The sequence below is a fragment of the Pseudophryne corroboree genome, chromosome 4, assembly GCF_028390025.1.
Source record: "Pseudophryne corroboree isolate aPseCor3 chromosome 4, aPseCor3.hap2, whole genome shotgun sequence".
NCBI classification, from domain to species: Eukaryota; Metazoa; Chordata; class Amphibia; order Anura; family Myobatrachidae; genus Pseudophryne; species Pseudophryne corroboree.
In genome coordinates, this window is record NC_086447.1 from 823,136,552 (window position 1) to 823,145,761 (window position 9,210).

A 9,210-nucleotide genomic window follows, 5' to 3' on the forward strand; every position below is an offset into this window, starting at 1 on the left:
AATCCTCTAGTTGGGTTAACAGTGCGGCCAATTGAATAGCTCCTTGCCAGTGCTATTAACATCCCATTTAACTGAATCAAGCCCATTGTCTTTCCTCACTGTGGCTCAAACCATATTTTTGCACCTGGGCCTACCACTCACAAGTTCTGCCACTGCGCCGGCCCCTTCCAACAGGCCCGCGCCCATGTAATTAATACCCGCTCCTTCTCCCTCTCTATGTCACTGATCAGGGTGAGTTAGCAACGCCAAAATAAAGAGGGTATGGGTCGTTGGGTAGACACAACTTAGGTTGACAGTCATTATGTCGACCATGGAAGGTCGACATGCATTAGGTCGACATGTCGATCTAGTACAGTGATGGCTAACCTTGACACTCCAGCTGTTGTTGAACTACATATCCCAGCATGCCCTGCTACAGTTTTGTTATTTGTCCATGCTAAAACTGATGCAGTGCATGCTGGGATGTGTAGTTCAACAACAGCTGGAGTGTCAAGGTTAGCCATCACTGTACTAGATCGACAGGTCAAAAGGTTGACTTTTTTAACTTTTTTGGCGTTATTTTCTTCGTAAAGTGACGGGCAACCCCACTTAGTGCACCGTGTCCCCTCGCTTCGCTCGCCATGCTTCGGGTTACCGTTCCAATCGTAGTCCACGTGGATCGTTAAGTATGAAAAACTGATTAAAAAAACTCATGTCGACCTAAGGACCATGTCGACCTATTGACCATGTCGATCTAATGCATGTCGACCTTCAGTGGTCGACCTAATGACTGTCGACCTAAGCTGTGTCGACCTAACAACCGTATCCCAATAATTAAATATGAGAAAATCTTCATTAGATTGTAAGCACTTTGGCCCGCCCAGATAGAGACCCATTCCTTTTTTAAAACAAACACACAGTTCATTACAGTGGCCCATTTAGTGAATGTCATGCAGGTATACTTTTAAATATTTATTAGGGGACAAAAAGACTGAGCATTTTTCTGCCGTATATTTGCTTATAGTGGTTAGCAGTCTATTTGCTGTCCTCCAACTGTTATTGTTGGACAACATGCAACTAAATGTATTTTGGCACAGAGCCTTGTAGAATATTGAGTTGGTGAACTGATTTTAGTGTGTGCGGCTATTCATCAGCATCTGGATGGGAAGAAGCACTTTGGCTTAGAGTGGAGAAACATTAAAGGTCTTTGTACTTCATCTGCAAGGAACCGTTCTATCAAACGACGGAAATAAATATTAGGCTTCATGGCAGAATCATCTCGTAGTTTATTTTTTTCCTGTGCTCCGCCAAGTATTTATTTGGTTTTTACGTTTAATATTGTAATTACGTAGTTTAAAGCATTTTCGCTGCTCACTTAGATGAATTTTCATCTATACATTATCCTCTGAAATGTAATGGAAAAATATTTGGTAGGCAAGAAGAAATGACAAGAGTAAATGATTTCCTAAATGGCTTGAGGCTCGGATGCTTTCCTCTCCTACAGATATGCGGACGGTGAATCATAGCAGATGTGAAATCATTTCAAAATAGCAATTGCACACACTTTTTTTTCTTATATATTTTCTTCTGAAAACAAGCATTTTGTATCTATTGGTTTCTCATTTTCTTATAATGAAAGAATTATACATGGGATAATGATTCCCCTGCCCTCCTCCTGCATCTTTTGCGGCGCTATTGAGGGGAACAAATGTACCCCTGTGCAACCACTAGCCCCCCCTCCCCCATCCAGCGAGTGGTGCCACACACACTATTTTTTCTAAAAATATTTTTGATAGGGCTTGGCCACACCTCCTCAGACCTGGCCACGCCCCCCAGTACTCGGGCCCGTGGCCGCTCTCAGCAGCCCTGAAAGTGTGCAGAATGTGTTGTGTACACAGGCAGATAGAAATCTTGTGTAGAGCAACCATCTTTCTATTCCGACCACACCAGATAAGTGACACAAAAGTTAGGGGTATATTTACTAAAATTTGTATTTTTCAGAATGAGATTAAAGTTCAAACACGAATGACATCGAATGTGTAATTTTGCAACTTTTTGAATTTATTACGACTAATTTACTAAGCTGTCGTATTTTAAATTTTTGTGTTTTCCGATGTCGATGTCATTCGTATTTTTTGGCAGTGTTTTACGGGAGTGAATAGTAAAACACTGCCGACATTAAAACAATGAAACTCGGACGGATCTGTGAGATTCGTGCAGGGTTTCATTGTGCATCTTTAAAAAAATTAAAAATAGTTTAAAGTTGAAAATAAAAATGCGTGGGGTCCCCCCTCCTAAGCAAAACCAGCCTCGGGCTCTTTGAGCCGGTCCTGGTTGAAAAAATATGAGGAAAAAAATGACTGGGGTTCCCCCATATTTAATCAACCAGCACCAGGCTCTGCGCCTGGTCCTGGTGCAAAAAATACGGGGGACAAAAAGCGTAGGGGTCCCCCGTATTTTTTGAACCAGCACCGGGCTCCATTAGCCAGGTACATAATGCCACAGCCGGGGGACACTTTTATTGTGGTCCTCGCGGCCCTGGCATTACATCCCCAACTAGTCACCCCTGGCCGGGGTACCCTGGAGGAGTGGGAACCCCTTAAATCAAGGGGTCCCCCCTCCAGCCACCCAAGGGCCAGGGGTGAAGCCCGAGGCTGTCCCCCCCATCCAAGGGCGGCGGATGGGGGGCTGATAGCCAAGTGTAAAAAATAAGAATATTGTTTTTAGTAGCAGTACTACAAGTCCCAGCAAGCCTCCCCCGCAAGCTGGTACTTGGAGAACCACAAGTACCAGCATGCGGTGGAAAACCGGGCCCGCTGGTACATGTAGTACTACTACTAAAAAAATACCCAACAAAAAACAGGACACACACACCGTGACAGTAAAAGTTTATTACATACATGCACACCTCCATACATACACACTTACCTATGTTCACACGAGGCTCGGTCTTCTTCTCCATGTAGAATCCTCGGGGTACCTGTGGAAAAAATTATACTCACATAATCCAGTGTATCTTCTGTTCTTTGTATAATCCACGTACTTGGCAAAAAAACAAACCGGAAACCCGACCACGCACTGAAAGGGGTCCCATGTTTACACATGGGACCCCTTTCCCCGACTGCCAGGACCCCACCCGAACTCCTGTCAAAGAGGATCCCTTCAGCCAATTAGGGAGCGCCACGTCGTGGCACTCTCCTGATTGGCTGTGCGCTCCGGTAGTGTCAGTGAGGCTGCACACGGCAGAGATACAATGTAGCGCCTATGCGCTCCATTGTATCCAATGGTGGGAACTTTGCAGCCAGCGGTGAGGTTACTTTCGGTCTATAGAACTATAGGTACCAGCGGGCCCGTTTAACCCCCGCATGCTGATATTTGTGGTTCTCCAAGTACCAGCTTGCGGGGAGGCTTGTGCAAAAAACAATATTCTTTTATTTTACACTTGGCTATCAGCCCCCCATCCGCAGCCCATGGATGGGGGGACAACCTCGGGCTTCACCCCTGGCCCTTGGGTGGCTGGAGGGGGGGACCCCTTGCTTTAAGGGGTCCCCACTCCTCCAGGGTACCCCGGACAGGGGTGACTAGTTAGTGATTTAATGCCAGGGCCGCAGGGACCTATATAAAAGTGTCCCCCGGCTGTGGCATTATCTCTCTGACTAGTGGAGCCCGGTGCTGGTGTAAAAAATACGGGGGACCCCTACGCTTTTTGTCCCCCGTATTTTTTGCACCAGGACCAGGTGCAGAGCCCAGTGCTGGTTGATTAAATATGGGGGAACCCCAGTCATTTTTTTCCACATATTTTTTCAACCAGGACCGGCTCAAAGAGCCCGAGGCTGGTTTTGCTTAGGAGGGGGGACCCCACACATTTTTATTTTAGAATTTGACATCATTTCCCACCCATTCCCACTGATAACCATGCACGGATATCATGGATCCGTGCATGACTATTAGAACACGGTAAAAAAAAAGCAGGTCTGTTTTAAAACTGCTTTTTTTTACGATTTGTATTTTTTCACGGCAGTGTTTGGCTATTGCCGGCAGTGTTTGTGAAATACAATTTTTAGTAAATTACCGAGTTGTATGAAAAAACAGGCGTATTTGACCGATGGTGTATTCATTCGTATTTTTTTTCTTTGACTTAAAAAAAAATACGAATGCCCTCATCACTGCCGAGATTTGCGTTTAGTAAATTCCCGAGATGACACTTTGAAGAAAAAACACCATCTCGGTCAAAATCGGGAGCTTAGTAAATATACCCCTTAGAGAGCAGACTGCAGAATTACAGGGAACAGTCACTACAGGGGATAACAAAGTATGAGCAGCAGGAGGCCCCAGAGAGCGTCTCCCAATTTTTGAGTGATGCTATTAACTGAACTGTGTTTGAGCTTAGCAGCTTATTACAGTTATGGGGCAGATTCAATTAGCCATCAGCAGCTCGCATTGTGCATTTATCCGCCTATTACGGTAGGCATGTTCTGCTAGCACTCCTATAGGCTGCAAATGCAATCTGCCTTATGTAGTTATGCAAATTACATCAAGACCCGTTTCCACGGCTTCCGCACCTAATTGAATTTACATGTAAGAGTGCAGGAGTCTGTTCTTCCCATCCTTTAAATATGCCTGGTAAATAAGTCACACCACTTCCCAGATTTGTAGATCCACCAGAGGTGGTTTTGTTATAGCTTAGGGGCCTGGCACAAAGGCATAGTCATGCTAAGTAGAGATGTGCACTTGAAATTTTTCGGGTTTTGTGTTTTGGTTTTGGGTTCGGTTCCGCGGCCGTGTTTTGGGTTCGACCGCGTTTTGGAAAAACCTCACCGAATTTTTTTTGTCGGATTCGGGTGTGTTTTGGATTCGGGTGTTTTTTTAAAAAAACACTAAAAAACAGCTTAAATCATAGAATTTGGGGGTCATTTTGACCCCAAAGTATTATTAACCTCAAAAACCATAATTTCCACTCATTTTCAGTCTATTCTGAATACCTCACACCTCACAATATTATTTTTAGTCCTAAAATTTGCACCGAGGTCGCTGGATGACTAAGCTAAGCGACCCTAGTGGCCGACACAAACACCTGGCCCATCTAGGAGTGGCACTGCAGTGTCACGCAGGATGTCCCTTCCAAAAAACCCTCCCCAAACAGCACATGACGCAAAGAAAAAAATAGGCGCAATGAGGTAGCTGTGTGAGTAAGATAAGCGACCCTAGTGGCCGACACAAACACCGGGCCCATCTAGGAGTGTCACTGCAGTGTCACGCAGGATGTCCCTTCCAAAAAAACCTCCCCAAACAGCACATGACGCAAAGAAAAAAAGAGGCGCAATGAGGTAGCTGTGTGAGTAAGATAAGCGACCCTAGTGGCCGACACAAACACCGGGCCCATCTAGGAGTGTCACTGCAGTGTCACGCAGGATGTCCCTTCCAAAAAACCCTCCCCAAACAGCACATGACGCAAAGAAAAAAAGAGGCGCAATGAGGTAGCTGTGTGAATAAGATAAGCGACCCTAGTGGCCGACACAAACACCGGGCCCATCTAGGAGTGTCACTGCAGTGTCACGCAGGATGTCCCTTCCAAAAAACCCTCCCCAAACAGCACATGACGCAAAGAAAAAAAGAGGCGCAATGAGGTAGCTGTGTGAGTAAGATAAGCGACCCTAGTGGCCGACACAAACACCGGGCCCATCTAGGAGTGTCACTGCAGTGTCACGCAGGATGTCCCTTCCAAAAAACCCTCCCCAAACAGCACATGACGCAAAGAAAAAAAGAGGCGCAATGAGGTAGCTGTGTGAGTAAGATAAGCGACCCTAGTGGCCGACACAAACACCGGGCCCATCTAGGAGTGGCACTGCAGTGTCATGCAGGATGTCCCTTCCAAAAAACCCTCCCCAAACAGCACATGACGCAAAGAAAAATTTAAGAAAAAAGAGGTGCAAGATGGAATTGTCCTTGGGCCCTCCCACCCACCCTTATGTTGTATAAACAGGACATGCACACTTTAACCAACCCATCATTTCAGTGACAGGGTCTGCCACACGACTGTGACTGAAATGACGGGTTGGTTTGGACCCCCACCAAAAAAGAAGCAATTAATCTCTCCTTGCACAAACTGGCTCTACAGAGGCAAGATGTCCACCTCATCATCATCCTCCGATATATCACCGTGTACATCCCCCTCCTCACAGATTATCAATTCGTCCCCACTGGAATCCACCATCTCAGCTCCCTGTGTACTTTGTGGAGGCAATTGCTGCTGGTCAATGTCTCCACGGAGGAATTTATTATAATTCATTTTAATGAACATCATCTTCTCCACATTTTCTGGATGTAACCTCGTACGCCGATTGCTGACAAGGTGAGCGGCGGCACTAAACACTCTTTCGGAGTACACACTTGTGGGAGGGCAACTTAGGTAGAATAAAGCCAGTTTGTGCAAGGGCCTCCAAATTGCCTCTTTTTCCTGCCAGTATAAGTACGGACTGTGTGACGTGCCTACTTGGATGCGGTCACTCATATAATCCTCCACCATTCTTTCAATGGTGAGAGAATCATATGCAGTGACAGTAGACGACATGTCCGTAATCGTTGTCAGGTCCTTCAGTCCAGACCAGATGTCAGCATCAGCAGTCGCTCCAGACTGCCCTGCATCACCGCCAGCGGGTGGGCTCGGAATTCTGAGCCTTTTCCTCGCACCCCCAGTTGCGGGAGAATGTGAAGGAGGAGATGTTGACAGGTCGCGTTCCGCTTGACTTGACAATTTTCTCACCAGCAGGTCTTTCAACCCCAGCAGACTTGTGTCTGCCGGAAAGAGAGATCCAAGGTAGGCTTTAAATCTAGGATCGAGCACGGTGGCCAAAATGTAGTGCTCTGATTTCAACAGATTGACCACCCGTGAATCCTTGTTAAGCGAATTAAGGGCTCCATCCACAAGTCCCACATGCCTAGCGGAATCGCTCCGTGTTAGCTCCTCCTTCAATGTCTCCAGCTTCTTCTGCAAAAGCCTGATGAGGGGAATGACCTCACTCAGGCTGGCAGTGTCTGAACTGACTTCACGTGTGGCAAGTTCAAAGGGCATCAGAACCTTGCACAACGTTGAAATCATTCTCCACTGCACTTGAGACAGGTGCATTCCACCTCCTATATCGTGCTCAATTGTATAGGCTTGAATGGCCTTTTGCTGCTCCTCCAACCTCTGAAGCATATAGAGGGTTGAATTCCACCTCGTTACCACTTCTTGCTTCAGATGATGGCAGGGCAGGTTCAGTAGTTTTTGGTGGTGCTCCAGTCTTCTGTACGTGGTGCCTGTACGCCGAAAGTGTCCCGCAATTCTTCTGGCCACCGACAGCATCTCTTGCACGCCCCTGTCGTTTTTTAAAAAATTCTGCACCACCAAATTCAAGGTATGTGCAAAACATGGGACGTGCTGGAATTTGCCCATATTTAATGCACACACAATATTGCTGGCGTTGTCCGATGCCACAAATCCACAGGAGAGTCCAATTGGGGTAAGCCATTCCGCGATGATCTTCCTCAGTTGCCGTAAGAGGTTTTCAGCTGTGTGCGTATTCTGGAAACCGGTGATACAAAGCGTAGCCTGCCTAGGAAAGAGTTGTCGTTTGCGAGATGCTGCTACTGGTGCCGCCGCTGCTGTTCTTGCGGCGGGAGTCCATACATCTACCCAGTGGGCTGTCACAGTCATATAGTCCTGACCCTGCCCTGCTCCACTTGTCCACATGTCCGTGGTTAAGTGGACATTGGGTACAGCTGCATTTTTTAGGACACTGGTGACTCTTTTTCTGAGGTCTGTGTACATTTTCGGTATCGCCTGCCTAGAGAAATGGAACCTAGATGGTATTTGGTACCGGGGACACAGTACCTCCAACAAGTCTCTAGTTGGCTCTGCAGTAATGATGGATACTGGAACCACGTTTCTCACCACCCAGGATGCCAAGGCCTCAGTTATCCGCTTTGCAGCAGGATGACTGCTGTGATATTTCATCTTCCTCGCAAAGGACTGTTGGACAGTCAATTGCTTACTGGAAGTAGTACAAGTGGTCTTCCGACTTCCCCTCTGGGATGACCATCGACTCCCAGCAGCAACAACAGCAGCGCCAGCAGCAGTAGGCGTTACACGCAAGGATGCATCGGAGGAATCCCAGGCAGGAGAGGACTCGTCAGAATTGCCAGTGACATGGCCTGCAGGACTATTGGCATTCCTGGGGAAGGAGGAAATTGACACTGAGGGAGTTGGTGGTGGGGTGGTTTGCGTGAGCTTGGTTACAAGAGGAAGGGATTTACTGGTCAGTGGACTGCTTCCGCTGTCACCCAAAGTTTTTGAACTTGTCACTGACTTATTATGAATGCGCTGCAGGTGACGTATAAGGGAGGATGTTCCGAGGTGGTTAACGTCCTTACCCCTACTTATTACAGCTTGACAAAGGCAACACACGGCTTGACAAATGTTGTCCGCATTTCTGGTGAAATACTTCCACACCGAAGAGCTGATTTTTTTGGTATTTTCACCAGGCATGTCAACGGCCCTATTCCTCCCACGGACAACAGGTGTCTCCCCGGGTGCCTGACTTAAACAAACCACCTCACCATCAGAATCCTCCTTGTCAATTTCCTCCCCAGCGCCAGCAACACCCATATCCTCCTCATCCTGGTGTACTTCAACACTGACATTTTCAATCTGACTATCAGGAACTGGACTGCGGGTGCTCCTTCCAGCACTTGCAGGGGGCGTGCAAATGGTGGAAGGCGCATGCTCTTCACGTCCAGTGTTGGGAAGGTCAGGCATCGCAACCGATACAATTGGACTCTCCTTGTGGATTTGGGATTTCGAAGAACGCACAGTTCTTTGCGGTGCTTTTGCCAGCTTGAGTCTTTTCAGTTTTCTAGCGAGAGGCTGAGTGCTTCCATCCTCCTGTGAAGCTGAACCACTAGCCATGAACATAGGCCAGGGCCTCAGCCGTTCCTTGCCACTCCGTGTGGTAAATGGCATATTGGCAAGTTTACGCTTCTCCTCCGACAATTTTATTTTTGGTTTTGGAGTCCTTTTTTTACTGATATTTGGTGTTTTGGATTTGACATGCTCTGTACTATGCCATTGGGCATCGGCCTTGGCAGACGACGTTGCTGGCATTTCATCGTCTCGGCCATGACTAGTGGCAGCAGCTTCAGCACGAGGTGGAAGTGGATCTTGATCTTTCCCTAATTTTGGAACCTCAACAT